The 15803-nt window shown below is 37.3% G+C and overlaps 1 protein-coding gene and 1 long non-coding RNA gene across 2 annotated transcripts in view; one reads left to right on the top strand and one right to left on the bottom strand.

Annotated features, from left to right (window-relative positions):
* Window positions 1–15803, bottom strand: part of Nbea (neurobeachin) — a 532117-nt gene that overhangs the window by 466112 nt on the left and 50202 nt on the right. The window lies entirely within an intron of this gene.
* LOC116896860 lies at window positions 5897–9677 on the top strand. The gene is made up of 3 exons (XR_004387374.1): window positions 5897–5987; window positions 6606–6695; window positions 9173–9677. It is a non-coding gene; the product is annotated as an uncharacterized LOC116896860 (long non-coding RNA).

The following is a 15803-nucleotide window of genomic DNA, read 5'->3' as shown; positions in this document are numbered from 1 at the left end:
GCTTGATCAAAATACTCTTTATAAGAGCAGACCACACAGTACAGTCTAGGCTTTTTTTGAGATTTCCTTTGTCAATGAAATTAATCTAAATCTCTTCAGTTTTGCTTCAGGCAGACTCCAGCACCATGTCTGCCTGCCTGCCGACGGCCATATTTCCCACAATGATAATGGAGTAAACCTCTGAAAAGGTAAATGAGGCCCAATTAAATGTCTTTTGTGGTAAGAGTTGCCATGGTCATTTGTTTTGTCAAGCAATGAAACTATGGCAGAAGCTGGCACTAGGGCCTAGGATATTGCTGCAACCATGCTTTTGTTTGAAGGAATGTGGATTATAGGACTTTGGATAGCAGTGGAATGCTTTAAGTGGGGCTTAATGTGCCATGAGGAGAAGTATGTTAGACTGAAGTACTGAGGGTGATCTGAACAGTGAGGGCTTAGCTCAAGAGATTTCAGAGAATTATTTTAGTATGTAGCCTGGACTGTTGTTGAGATATTTTGCTAAAGAATGTAACTTTTTTTTTTTAACCTTTCTCCGAAGAGTCTGCCTGAAGCAAAACTGAATAGATTTAGATTAATTTCATTGACAAAGGAAATCTCAAAAAAAGCCTAGACTGTATTGTGTGGTCTGCTCTTATGAAGAGTATTTTGATCAAGCATAACAAAATTAATAAGAAAAATACAAAATATATGGCTCAAAAACTGAAAGGGGCATCAGGAAGTGGAATGGATATTAAACAGAATTAAGGAAGTGGTAAAGTTGGGGCAAGATCCCAGCCTACTAAGCATATTGTTGATGTGTTTTCAGTTGTACAAGGAATAGTTATATCATGTTAGGTATTATTGTGACCTGGGTATCGTTTTCATTTGGATATAAGGAGTATAAATTGGATATCAAATTGACAAAGGATGGATTGTAATAGCAATTTTAAGTTGTCAGCTTGACTTTATCTGGAAAGAACTACCAGTCAGACCTTATAAAGATCTTGTGAAAAGGAATTAAAGAAAAGCTTAGGTCCAAGCATAATGGTACACATCTGTAATCGTAGCACTCAGGAGAAGACAGAGGTATGCAGATCCCTGAGTTCAAGGTCAGTCTATAGAACAAGTTCCAGGACAGCCAAACTAAGGCAGTTAATGAAACCACTGAAAACACAAAGGTGGTGAAGATGTAATGGAACAAGGGGGGGCGATGTTCCAGCCCCAGCAAGCAGCAGAACTCAGCAGCTTCAGCCATGTGGCTCTGGTTTTAGAGTCAAGAATAGAAGCAGTTACTGGGACAATTGATGCTAGTTACCTGGGGCTAAGAAATTAGTTGTGATTAAAAAGAGACCAGCATCCCTGAGGTTAAATCTTCTGGGAAATGTTTTCTAAGAGTACAAAGAAGCTGTGTTCAGAGATAGCCAAGGTTGTACCTTGTGTTTCAGCTGGACTGGTAATATGTAAGAATTACTGGTTTTGAAGGCATGGAGGTGTCATATAGAGCAGCTGAGACATGGCACTTTAAGAATCCAGGAAAGGCTATTGGTGAAGCCTCAGTGGAGTTGAAAGCCCAGGACTGAAGAAAAAAATGTAAAGAAATTGAGACTTGGCACTATGAAGAGTACCTATGACTGACTATTGGTGAAAGTGCAGTCTACTTACAGCAGAAAACCCCAACATATCGGAGATGATATGGGATGACCACCCAAAAACAGCAGCAGCAGTGAAGTGGGGTCAGAGTATTGAGTGCTACAGAGGTAAGAGCTGGAGAAGTGACCCAAGCCTTTTGGAGGAGCCCAGAAGATCATATGTGGATCCCAGACATTGGAGCAGGAAGCTATGAAACTGAAGTTGCCTTGGAGGCCTTAATGTTAGAGATGCCAGAGTCACAGGATATCTGCCAAGGAAAGCTGCTAACAGGAAGTAGAACCAGCCCAGGAGACATTAACTGTGTTGCAGTAAACAAAGCTCAAAGGAGTTGGACATCAGACGTGTCAATGAAGTTTGAAGTTTGCCCACATGGTTTTGGTCTGGCTTTATTCCAGCATTTCCTCACTATAATGTTTTAAAAAGGTAATATATATCCTGTGATGTTGAAAGTATGTGATCAGCATGCTTTTACATTTTTATTTTATAGGTGATTACAGTTCATAGACTGCATGAATCTCAGAAGAGACGTCGAACGTTGGACTTTTAAACATTATTTGTACTATGATAGACCATGGGGAAATTTAAGGTTGAATTAAATTTTGCATTATGTTGTGGCTAACAAGCTTATGGAGGCCAACGAGTGGAGTGTGGTCATTTCAATAGGTTTGGCCCTCAAAGTTTAATGTGATTCTATCTATGCTTGGCCATAAGGAGTGGCACTATTAGATGTGACTTTATAGAAGTAGGTGTGCCTCTGTTGGGGAAGTGGGTCATTGCAGAGGCGGGCTTTGAGGTTTCCTACGCTCAAGCTCTTCCCACTGAAAATTCCAGTCTCCTCCTGGCTGCCCTTGGATCAGGATCTAGAACTCTCAGCTCCTCTGGCACCATATCTGCCTACATGCTGCCAATGCTTCCTGTCACAATAGTAATAGACTGAAGCTCTCAAACAGTAAGCGAGCCCCAGTTAAATGTTTTCCTTTATAAGTGTTGCTTTGTTCATGTTGTCCTTCTACAACAATGAAACCCTAAGACGCCCGTTCTCTAAACAGAGAAAAGGTGTGCATGCTTTTAACCCAAAGCTACAGTTTCTGCTAGGATTCAAAAGCTTAAGTCTACTCCAGTTATTTTGCAATGGTCATTTCCATAGAGGTTAAAGCTAATATATCTACAACTTTTATCTCCTTCTGTAAACTAAAAATTCATGAAAGCTTCAAGGTGTCAAAGAAATAAGACATGGATCTTGACTTGTCACGGGTCAAATGGACTCCAGATAAGAACAGCCTAAGTTTCCACAGCTACGTATTCCTGAGGAGGGGATCTCTCTCCTAGTCTTGGGACTCCTCTGATCCCACTATTACTAATACTATGGGCATACAAGTTCCAAAGATTAGATTTTACCTTCAAGCTCCTAGACTTTAAGTTCTGTCCCTATATTTGTCTCAGCAGATTTTCACTTGTCCAACAGACGCCACGCAGGAATCAGCTGTGGACTGCAAACTGATGATCTCTGAACTTGCTGAAAGCTGTTATAAATTAGTCCAGTCAATATGATTGCTTCTTGTCCCTTCAGCTGGGTCAGCTAACCAGGTGTTTCTGATAAATATCCTATTTTCCAACCTTTGAGCCTTCCTAAAGCCCTGACTATGACACCCCAATTTCAGCTAGAAATAGTTAAAGAAGACAACACACTGTCACTTAACTCCCATCAGGCATAAATGCTAAGTCAAAAGAAAAACTCCCTAGTATAGGGGACAAAATAGTTACCTATAATGCCAATTGGTATAATAGGAAAGTGGACCCAGATATATCAACAGGTAGATTCATTAACTGAAATTGTTCCACAATATGACAGGATACTGGGCCTCTTTTATGCTGAACAAAGAATAATTAAATGACTTGAAAAGAAAATTATTATGTCAATTCAAACCATTTAGGATTACCATCTAGATATACTCAAAGAAAGATTACAGAAGTATGACCTGAGAAGAAATTAAAGACTTGATACTCCATCCATTACCAGTGGGTCCTCTGATGTCAGCCAGCACAGCGCCCTTTGACTCTGTTAATTACTCTTGGCTTTTTTATCACTGACTCCTTAACTAGATCATAATTCCTATCTGGGTACAATTAGTTTGATGGTTATTAGATTCTGATATAAAAAGCACCCATCACAGACTCAAAGAATTGACTCAGGATATAACCCAATATAGGAATGTAACTTACTGTAAGCCAGCCCCAATTGAATATTTTCTTTTTTAAGCATCGCCATGGTGACGGTGTCTTTTCACAGAAACAAAACCTTAACTAAGACAGAAGTTGGTACCAGGGACTGAATTATTGCTGTGATAGGCCTGACCATGCTTTTGTTTGGAGGAATGTGTATTTTGGGACTTTATTTGGAAAGCAGTGGAATGCTTTAGGCAAGAATTAATAGATGATACTAGTATGAACATGGAAGACAGTGGTGTTGATGGTGATTTGAACTTGTGCCAACCTACCTCAAGAGGTTTCAGAGAAGAATTTTAGTATGTGGACTAGACATTGTCCTTAGGAATTTTTTTTTTTTTGCTTTTTTTTTTCATTTTTTTCCCTCTTTCTTTCTTTCTTTCTTTCTTTCTTTCTTTCTTCCTTTCTTTTTGGCAAAGAATGTGGGTGGGTTTTGCCCTTTAGTCAAAAAAATTTGCCTGAAGCTAAAATGAAGAGTTTTGAATTAATTCTGTTGGCAGAAGAAATCTCGAAATAGCCTACAATTGACTCTATTGTATAGTTATTAGTATTCACTCTTAGGCAGATCTATAATGAAAAGGCTCAAACTAAACAAGGAAAAATAGAAAATATAAAATTTGTAAAGAAACAGAGAACCAGGAAATGGAATACAACCAAATCCTTTATTCAAGAAAATAAACAGATTAAAGAAATGCCTAATATTAAAGGGAATAAGGGAGATGGTGACCTCAGGGCAAGACTCCACATGGTTAAACATCCAACCTCTGAAAAGAAATTTAAAGCAAAGCTTAGAGCCAGGTGTAGTGGCACATGTGTATAATCTGAGCATTCCAAAGGCAGAGGCAGGCAGATCTAGTTGTTTTTTTCTTCTTCTTCTTCTTCTTCTTCTTCTTCTTCTTCTTCTTCTTCTTCTTCTTCTTCTTCTTCTTCTTCTTCTTCTTCTTCTTCTTCTTCTTCTTCTTCTTCTTCCTCCCCCTCCTCCTCCTCCTCCTCTTCCTCCTCCTTCCCCTCCTCTTCCCCCCCCCCTTCCTCCCCCTCCTCCTCCTCCTCCTCCCCCTCCTCCTCCTCCTCCTCCCCTTTTTTTTTCGGAGCTGGACTGAAGCCAGGGCGTTGAGCTTGCTAGGCAAGTGCTCTACCACTGAGCTAAATCCCCAACCCCCAGATCTAGTTTTAAAGTCAGCCTGATCTACAGATCAGGAGAGCAAAGCTTAGGCAGTGAAGGAAACCACTGAAAACTGAAAGCTGGTGAAGATGAAACTGAAGGAGGAGGTCATGTTCCAGCCTCACCAAGCAGGAGAACTTGGCAGCTTTGGCAATGTGGTTCTGCTGCTGTAGAGTCAAGAATAGAAGAAAGAGGGTGTGGAATCTCCTCCACAACTAAGTCACTGAGGGTAGTTGTGTGCCAAAGGTGCCCCTGCATGAAAGCCTAGAGAGGTCACTGAGTGAAACTGAAGGTGAAGCCTAGATTGACTTGGAAGCCCAAGATTGTTGAGATTACAAAGCCATGGGATATCTACCAAGAGAACTGCTAATAGGGAATGAAACCAGCACAGGAGAAAGAGCATTTTGACATCAGACATGGAATTGAAGAGTTTGAAGTTTGCCTAGATGTTTTTTGGTCTTTCTTTGGTTCAGAATTTCTTTACTATGTTCCTCCCCTGTATTTTGGAATGTTAATGTATATCCTGTGCCATTGTATGTTAAAAGTGTATGATCTGCCTTTTGAATTTGATCTTACAAAGGAGAACAGTTAAGAGAACACATGAATCCAAAAGATATTTTGAACTTTGGATTTTTAAAACAAGTTTAAGACTATCATAGACTATGGAGACTTTTAATGTTGGACTAAATACATTTTATATTATTGATGTAGCTATAAGCCTATGGGGGACCAGAGACTAGGATTATAGGTAATATTAAGAGTTAGAGTAGTTCTGGCCTTATTGGAGAAAGTGTGCCACTGTGGCTATGGGCTTGATGGGATATGCTCAAGCTACACCCACTATTTGACACAGTCTCCTTCTGCTCCCTGCAGATCAAGAGATAGAACTTTCACACCCTTCTCTAACCGTGTCTGCCTATGTGTCAACATGCGTCCTGTCATGATGATAATGGACTAAACCTCTGAAACTGTAAGCCAGCCTCAATTAAATGTTTTCTTTTATAAGAGTTTCCATGATAATGGTGTCTCTTTACAGCAATAGAACCTTAACTAAGACAGCTATAGATAGCTTCTTATCATTCATTTCATAAATACAAAGAAAATCACAACTACACATATGGTTAAAAGAGAATAAAAGCCAGGCATGGCAACACATCACTTCAATCTGAGCATTTGAGGGGCTGAAACAGGAGGCTATCAAGTACAAACCCTGTCCAGACAACAGATAAAAACTATCCCTAGGGTGGAAAAATGACTAGATTCAATTTCACAGGTTATGGGGATCAATTCCTTTAATCCCAGCACTTGGAAGGCAGAGGCAAGCCTATCTCTGTGGGTTCAAGGCCAGACTTATTACAGAGTAAGCTCTAGGACAGCCATTGCTACAGGGAGAAATCATTTGGTGGGGATACCTTTCATATTAAAAATAGATTGCTGAGTCCTGCTTGGCCATGCAATGGATGGAATGACATGGTTCCCGCCCTTAGGACAGAGTAAGCAGGGTGTGGGCCTCTGCGACTGCTGATGGTTACTGTGGGTATAATGCTTGTTTGTATAATAATATATATTTTCACATTCCTCATTCGAGAAATGTCCCCTCGGCCAAAGTTAATGACTCCATGGTGATCAGAGACAGCAGGAGTCCAGAGATGAGGATGTCTAATGTCTCAGCAGAAAGGTAGAAACAATGCCTTCATCTTCAGAACAGCCCTTGAGGCTGTGAAAACATGAGTTCAAAAATATAATTTCTCAGCTATGTAAAATACAAGGACGAAATATGAACAGTATATATAAGGAGCTTCACAGATCTAACAGAACAGAAGCAGCTGCACTATGAGACAGCTTATCAGAAGGATACTAAGGAAGGAAATAAAAAGATTATTTTTTATAATACTAAGGAAATACTAAGGAAGTGGTGATCACAGGGCAAGATCCCACCCAGCTAAGGTTTTTGTTTATGTTTGCAATGGGAAGCAGATTCCTGAGTTCAAAGTCATCCTGGGACAGAGGGAGTTTAGGTCCTGGCCCAGGCAGAGTAGTAAAGGTAATTTCAGGGCAGGTCCCTCTCAGCAATCTTATTGTCTGTGCTTATACTTTCTGTCTCTTTCTAAGAATGAGGGGCTAGGGTCATGGAATGCTAACTCATAAGGCAATCAAAAGAGAACCTGGGGTAATGATGGAATTGATATGTAAATAAAAGACTGGACTGCAAGAGATGATCTAGAGAGTTTTTAGAATTGCAAAAAGCTATCTCAAGCAGAGAGCTGTCTGGAAATCTCTAGAGAAAGCAGAACATAGAACAGTCTGAAAAACTGCCTCAGAAAGCTGCCTCAAGCAGAACACAGGCCATCAGCTTGGACCTGTGATTTAACTTCATTTATTTGTTCCACCATTCTTCAAACGCCTTTACTCAAAACCCCTCTTCAAGCTGAGGCTGGTCTTTGGAAGTACATTATCTACTAAAAAAGTAGCATTGTTTTAGAACTGAAAAAACAGCAGTTACCTTCTTTTCATGGTGAATAAAGATAGTAGCACCTGACTCTGTAATATCTATCCAAAAATAAGAATAATTTGCAAAAAAATTTTTCACACAGAATACTAATGACAATATGGCATATTTAGGGCTGATGAAGCAGCTCAATTCCAGGTATAAATGAGACAATGGGTATAATTCTAGTCCTGCATATACACAAAGTGTGTGTATGTATGTGTGTGTGTGTGTATATATATACATACACACACACACACACACACACATACACACACACACAAATGTGTAGGGAGTGTTTGTATGTCTATGTGTATGTGCACATTAACTATGTATGTCTTAGTTATAATTCTATTGCTGTGAAGAGACACCATGACCACAGCAATTCTTATACAGAAAAACATTTACTTGACACTGGCTTACAACTTCAAAGATTCATTATCTTCATAGTGGGAAGCATTGTAGCACTCAGGTAGTCATGGTAGTGAAGAAGGAGCTGAGAGTTCTAGTTTTGACCTGAAGGCAGCAGAAGGAGACAGTGTCAAGTGGGCAGAGCTTAAGCATGTAAGATCTCAAAACCCACCTTCACAATGACACTCATCAACAAGGCCACACCTCCTAACGGTACCACTCCCTATGGGCCAAACATTAGCACACATGAGTCTTTGGAGGCCATTCCTATTCAAACCACCACAGTATAGAAATTTAAAAATTCTATATGCAATATATAGTAATATGTTATCAAGTAATAAATCTTATACATATAAGCAATGAAGAAGACATATCTTGAACATGATGGAACAGCATGTAACATACCATTTCTTAACACCTATAAGACTTGCTTCCCAAATATCATAGAGCCTCTGATAGCACTAAATTCAAATTCATCAAGCACAAATCAAATTCATCAAGAAACAATAATGCTTGTTAGGGGTAAATGGTATACCAATCCAGTTGCCCAGAGCTATTTTCCCTTTAATTTCCTTTTAATTACAGAAACCTAAAGTGGAAACTTCTGGTTTCTTTGGAAAGTCAGTTATATCAAAGAATGTTTCACTGAAGCAGACACAGATGAAGGTATAGTTTGCTAAAGCACATAAGTGAGGAACACTTTGTTGAGGCAGACAAGGTGAAAGGATGATTTAATAAAGCAAGCATGAGAAAGGACCATGGGAAGGATTCCTCACTAACAACATGCATATATTGATTCACCTTACATTGAGTTGCTGAGCTCTGTTTGTTGTGACTACAAAGTAGAACACCAAAAACCTTCTGGTGGCTTCTTGCCACTTCCTGGGACTTGGGCTGATTGACAGAGTGATGTCAACTGATACAGACTCACATGAAGTTTTGCTAAAACAGACTCTCATATGAGGCAAGACCAGTGAGAGGACAGGTGATGTTTACAGGTGTATAAACCGGACTCAGTGGACAGTGAAGGAGGGCTTGCATAGCCAGAGTTACAAAGCTTCTTGGTCTCTTGTCTTCCTCTGTGCTGATCTACACTTCACTGAGAAAGGCTGTAGTGAAGAACTCCAGGAGTCCCTGCTGGTCTTAATCACTCCAGGTCTTAATCCTGCTGACTCATGCTATTTCAGCTGAGGTCTGGCTGTTTCTGCTAGGTCCTGCCATCAATGCTAATTTGTGTTTGCTATCCTCACACTAAGGAACTGGACTGCTGGTATATTCATGAAGCGTTTACTACTGGGTTGAGCGACTGCTGCTGATTCTTGTGAACTGAACTGATTTCCTAACAACACAAATTGGATTTGCTCCAAAGAACAATTCCGAAACAGGTCCAATTCCTCTTAACCTTGCTTTTCCACTCACTCTGGTGGGTGGTCGGATAGAAGGGAGGAGGTTAAAGCATTTAAGAACCCATATTAAAAGTAGGTTTTGAAAAATTGAAGCCTACAGAAACCTATGTCAAACATTTTGCAATGTGAAAAGACTTGAATGTAACCTACATGATCTATATTAAAAAAAATCAAGCATCTTAAAATTCTAAGCCAGACCCAAATTCAATATATGAAAGAAAATGAGTAGCTGAAAATGTCAGTATGTAACAAACCCTTACAAGGAAGTAAAGACAATTACAAAGCTAACAAAAATTCAATCCACTTAAATTATCACCATATGGATGACCTTCAATGTAACTTTAATTTACTGATCTCTTTATTCTTTAAGCATTGAGAAAACTTTCTGTAATTTTTTCAAATAAAGTTCTTAGCTGTTTATAGGGGAAGGACTGGATTGCTGTTTCCTAGCTCTTATTTTATTTTTTGTTTATTTACTACATACATACTGCATACTACATACACCTTAGCTTTTTCATTCCCACAATACAATCTCAGTCATTTAATGTTAGATAGTTAAATACATGCCAACAGCATTTATTTTTTTAACTAATGTAAGTTAAAAACTTTTAGCACCTTTGTTGTTTTTATTTATTTGTTTCTCTATGCCTAGTTTTTCTCCTCAATTGTTGGTTTTGGATTGAGTTTGTTCATTCCTACTTAACCATATCAAAGAAGGCTGTTTTCATTGCATCTGTTCCCTGACTTATAAATTCATTTATGATTTTTTCACCTTTTAGTGATATGAAAAAAATAGGTCTTCAGTATAAATCATATACATAATTTGGAATTCTGCTCTTGTCCCCAAGACATATGTGATAAGATATTCTCCTAATGCTGGGCAGTCAAAGCTTCCAGTCAGCCATGTGATCACAAGTATAAAAACAAATGAGTAGCACTCTACAGCATGCTATCATACTAATATGTGTGGCAGGTGAATTAAATGAGCTTTTAACTTAAGACATTTTCAATGTATGATGGTTCATGATAAGTGGCAAAATATTTGTATTCTTAGTCTTCAGAATATACAAGAATGTTGTTAACCTATGGTACATTCAATGTTCATTAATGTCAAAAAGCACATTAAAATAACATTGTTGCCCCCAAAGTAAGAGTTTATAGTTTAATGTAAGTAAAGTCAACATTTCTACATGTTTTATGATTCTGAAAAGTCCGGAATAAAGAACGTTTAAGGCTCCAAATTACCAATGTTGACTTATTCTTTCATATTTTGCAGTTTCTCCTTTTTGAGAGCTGATTTAATATACAAGGTACAAGAATAATTCTCATATTTTTGGAGTGGATTATTGCCAACTGTCTTAGTTAGGGTTTTATTGCTCTGAATAGATACCATGATCAAGGCAACATTTAATCAGGGCTGACATACAGGTTCAGAGGTTCAGTCCATTATCATCAACCTGGGAGCAGAGCATGGCAGCATCCAGTCAGGCATGGTGCAGAAGGGGCTAAGATGAGAGCTCTACATCTTCATCTGAAGTCTGCTAGCACAATAATGGCTTCCAGGCAGCTGGGATGAGGGTCTCAAAGGCCACCCTCACAGTGACACACCTACTCCAACAGGGACACACCTTTGAATAGTGTCACTCCCTCAGCAGAGCACATACAAACCATCATACCTTATTTTCTTGTAATGTTTATAATGTAAAGCCTATCTTGTTCGATAACAAATCCTGTTCCTCTTGTCACTTTACCTGTCACTTTATTCACATTTCCTGTGACTATGTTTGTATTTTGAGCCTAAGTCATTGCATATCCAGTATACACATTTGCCACACAGTATGAAGATTTGCAATCTATCCTATTTACCAACTTGAAAGTTTTAACGGATAAAATTAGTTTGTTTTCACTGGTATGAGTAATCATACCTTTCCTCTGATATTCCCTCTCTGTTAAAAGTCACTTCCACAAGAATACCAATCTTCAGTTCATTTATTACCTGTATTTTTTTTTTGTTTTGTTCTTGTGGAACGCAAAACGATGTATATTTTTGTTGAGGCAAACCCCTTTATTCCAGTACTGTCCTCTACCTCAATATTCCTTAAAGATGTAACTGTGGACATTGTTCCATTAGGTTGTAGCTCCAATTCCTGTCCTCTACCTTCCCAAAACACTGTTAAGACATCATTCAGTCTCAAATATCACTTTAATATAATAATTGAGTTTATACATCTTCTCTATACTTTCCATTTGTTAAAACATATATTGTTATCTCAAAGCTAATCTTAGATTTCAGTTTAGTATGTTCAATGTTAGCCATTAGTTTCTAAGGTGTAGTTTACCAAGTCTTTGGTTTTTGTTTTTATTTTATTGGAAACATGTAAAAGATTCCTTAACAACAGCAACAACAAAAATCAAGGGCTATATGTTTTTCTGATTACCCCCATCCCTGTACCATGTGTTTCCAAAATTTAATCATTATATACTATTCGATGATTTCATTATTATTGATGTTCTGGTATAGTTTGGATATGAAGTATCCTCCAAAAGGTTCAAGACTGAAGTCTTAGATCCCAATTAAATGCTGAATCAATTTTCAAAGGCAAGCCTTTTGGGAAGTGACTGCATCATGAGAGCTCAATTCAATGCACCATTGAGAGATGGGGCAAACTCGGAATGGTGTTCCTAGCTAAAGGTAAATTGCTGGGACTGTTTCTTATTAGAGCCTTTCTCCTCTTTCTTAGTGTTCCTCTCCCTTTCTCTTAACTCCTCTCTCCCCTTTATGGCTGCTACGAATGAAATCATACCTTTCCTCTGATATGACTTTCTGCCACGTCACCATACAAAGAACAAATTGGAACTGGACCCTCTGATATCATGAGCCAAAATAAACCTTTCTTGACTTAATGTTTTCATTTCAGGTATTTTGCCATAACAAAATAACACAGATATATTTTCTGTGAAATTTCTTATAGCCAAAAATGCACTTAAGTAATATAGGAAATTATGATTATTCAAAAGCATCTATAAAGATAAAGCTCAAATTCCCCCTTGATTTTCACACTTCCTCATTTCAATCCTTCCTCTTGCATTCCCTAAAAAATGCATCAACTACATATTTCTTTAACTTTGTCTTACAACGTTCTAGCATGCAATAAACACTAGGTTGTGAGTAGTGCTTTAGCAGGTTATACTTGTTCATTTTCCCTAGCAGCTGTAATTTCCTCCAACCAAGAATATAGCCTAAGCTTACTTTTGTTCTCCTTTCTCCCCAAGTTTAAAAAGAAATTATCAATTTTACTTAAACTTAACAGCACGTTTTATTCCTTTCTTTGTACATTATTACAAGGTGTAGCCCACTATTTTACCTTGGTTCACTGCCCTTCCTGCTAGAGTATATTTGTTAGTAATTTATTCAACAGTGATCTCTGGCCAGGATACTTTCTGAGTTCCTGTGTGCCTCAAATGGCCAAGATTTATATTGTGCTCTAAAACATTAATTTGTTTCAAAGTATATACTAGATTCAGATTTATTTCCTAACATAGATAGATATAGAGATAGAGATAGAGATATATAGACATAGATGTACATGTAGATATAGATGTAGATGTAGATGTAGATATATAGATGTAGATATAGATGTACATGTAGATATAAATATAGCTAAAGATATAGATGTACATGTAGATATAGATATAGATGTACATGTACATGTACATGTAGATATAGATATAGATGTACATGTACATGTAGATATAGATATAGATGTACATGTAGATATAAATATAGCTAAAGATATAGATGTACATGTAGATATAGATATAGATGTACATGTACATGTACATGTAGATATAGATATAGATGTACATGTACATGTACATGTAGATATAGATATAGATGTACATGTACATGTACATGTAGATATAGATATAGATGTACATGTACATGTAGATATAGATATAGATGTACATGTAGATATAGATATAGATGTACATGTAGATATAGAAATAGATGTAGACATAGGTATAGATATAGATAGAAAGGTAAGTACATACAGAGTCACATGTGGCACCAGTTTGGTTTACATTACCTTAATTACTATAAAAGTGGATTCTGTAAGAGTTAAGAATTTGGGCATTGAGACAGATTGCCTAGGTTAAAATATTATCTAATAGAGGAAGGGTATTTTAAAGACTTCTATTAATACCATAAAGTAAGCCTCTACCAGTACTAGAGTTCTTTGTGTCTTTCTGACAACTGGAGCAGTATGCTCTAAGATTTACATATAGCCAAATTAAATCTGTTAGCCTCTGCCTTTAGTTTCACTTATCTACTAACATAGTTATCAGGCATCTCATGATTAAAAGACCCTGCTAATAAGTACTTTTGGTACTAATATTACCCATAATAATCTACAATATGCTTTATTGCTTCTACATGCTTTGATGTCTTAAGTAATATCCTCTCTTCCAGCTTTTCTTCAAAGAATGAACTTCTAATACTCAAACTCCAACTTTCCCATGCCAGCCATATTAGGCAAAGCTGACCGAGATTCCTGTTTAGGTAGGTCCTATATCCCTATTCAAGGTAGAAAAAAAGTGGAAAACAGAACTTAGGACCTCAGTCATTCTTAAGATTAAAGAATCAAACTCTCAGAGGAAGAAATCGAGGCAGGTTAAAAAGACAAGGGAGGGTTGGGGATTTAGCTCAGCGGTAGAGCGCTTGCCTAGTGAGCGCAAGGCCCTGGGTTCGGTCCCCAGCTCCGGAAAAAAAAAAAAAAGACAAGGGAAAGTGTTGAGACTTGAAAAGAGAAGGAGCTTCATACCAGCTTAAAACATAACATTCCAACACAATTAACATTTTCTGTGAATGCTGACAATATATACATAGTATTCCTTCCATAGAGAGATTTTTATTTTAAAATACAAATAAAGCAGGCTTAAGACCTGGATATATTATGTAATACCATAAGTTAAGGCATCATGCCTTTCCTCAGATATTTTCTAGGAATCTCAAGATCATTAACTTTGTTTACAGTAAAAATACCTTACCTTTCTGAATTCCAATGACCTTATCTATTATGAACCTGTCAAGTACCCAACAAGAGCCTTGGAATTTCATTTACGTTTTTTAACAATGGTTAGAAGATAACACATTCAAAATCATATTGGCAAGAAGGCTCAGAGGGTAAAGTGTACTTGTTGCAAGGCTGACAACCTGACTTTGATCTCCAGAACCAACATAACAGAAGAAGAGAGCCACAATTCCTGAGAGAAGTCTGCTGATCTCCACCCATGCATATGAATACACAGAATCAGATAAAAGTACATGTGCAAACGCGTTTAGGTGCTTCCTTTTGTTCTAAAGCTTTTAGGTGCGCTGTTAATTTGCTAGTATGAGATTTCTACACTAAGTATGAGGGCACTCAGTGCTGTGAACTTTCCTCTGAGTGCTCCTTTCACAGGATCCCATAAGTTTGGGTATGTTGTGCATTCATTGTCACTGAATTCTAGGAAATCTTTAATTTCTTCTTCATTTCTGCCTTGACCCAGCAGTCCTTCAAGAGTTGTTCAGTTTGTGTAGGCTTCCACTGTTCTGTTGTTGTTGAAACACAATTTTAATCTGCGGTGGTCTAATAGGATGCAAGAGATGATTTCAGGTTTTTTTTAATCTGTTGAGATTTATGTTGTGATATATGTGGTCAACTTTCGAGACAGTTCCATGAGAACTAATACATGAAGATCTATTATTTTGTGTTTGGGTAAGATGGTCTGTAGATATGTCAGGACTGCTAGGTTTATAATGTCTATTAGCTCCAGTATTTTTCACACATACGCATACTTAATTATACTTCTTTTTTAATAAAAATATGACATGTGACTATTATAAAAACAATGAAGTAATAAGATTCTCACAAAACCCAAATTCATGTTCTCAGATGTCTTTCTTGCTTCTTCACTAAGACCTCTTTCCTACCCTTAACTTTTTTGCTTAAAATGTATTTTAAAATATTTTATTAAACCCAAACAAAAAAATACATACTGTGAGAAGCAATTTTGAAAGAATTATAAATGTACTTTCAATTATGTCTGCTTTTAATTTTCCCATTGGTCCACATTAAACTGCTATTTATATAAATTTTAAAAAACACTGCAAGTTATTGAAACTAATAATCTATATAATATTGGAGATAATAAATCAATCAAGATCAATCATAATTATATGAGATCCAGGTAATTATATCATACATGATAAAAATAATCTGGTGAATTTATAATACAATGTATATTCTGAGTGCTATAATGGCATGAAAATACAAATTGTTGGGCTAAAGAAAACCCGATAAACCTTGTACAGGAGAGAATATTTATCTCCAAGATAAGTTTATCCAAAATGCTCATAAGAAAGAAAACTGTACACCAACCCTCAAAAGCTATAAAAGGGATCCCAAAGGATAAAGGACAAAAGCAATAGAACAGCAGC

This window comes from Rattus rattus, chromosome 3 (assembly GCF_011064425.1).
Source record: "Rattus rattus isolate New Zealand chromosome 3, Rrattus_CSIRO_v1, whole genome shotgun sequence".
Classification (NCBI taxonomy): Eukaryota; Metazoa; Chordata; class Mammalia; order Rodentia; family Muridae; genus Rattus; species Rattus rattus.
The sequence above is the reverse complement of the archived record's forward strand: the minus strand, read 5'-3'. Positions and strand labels throughout refer to the sequence as shown.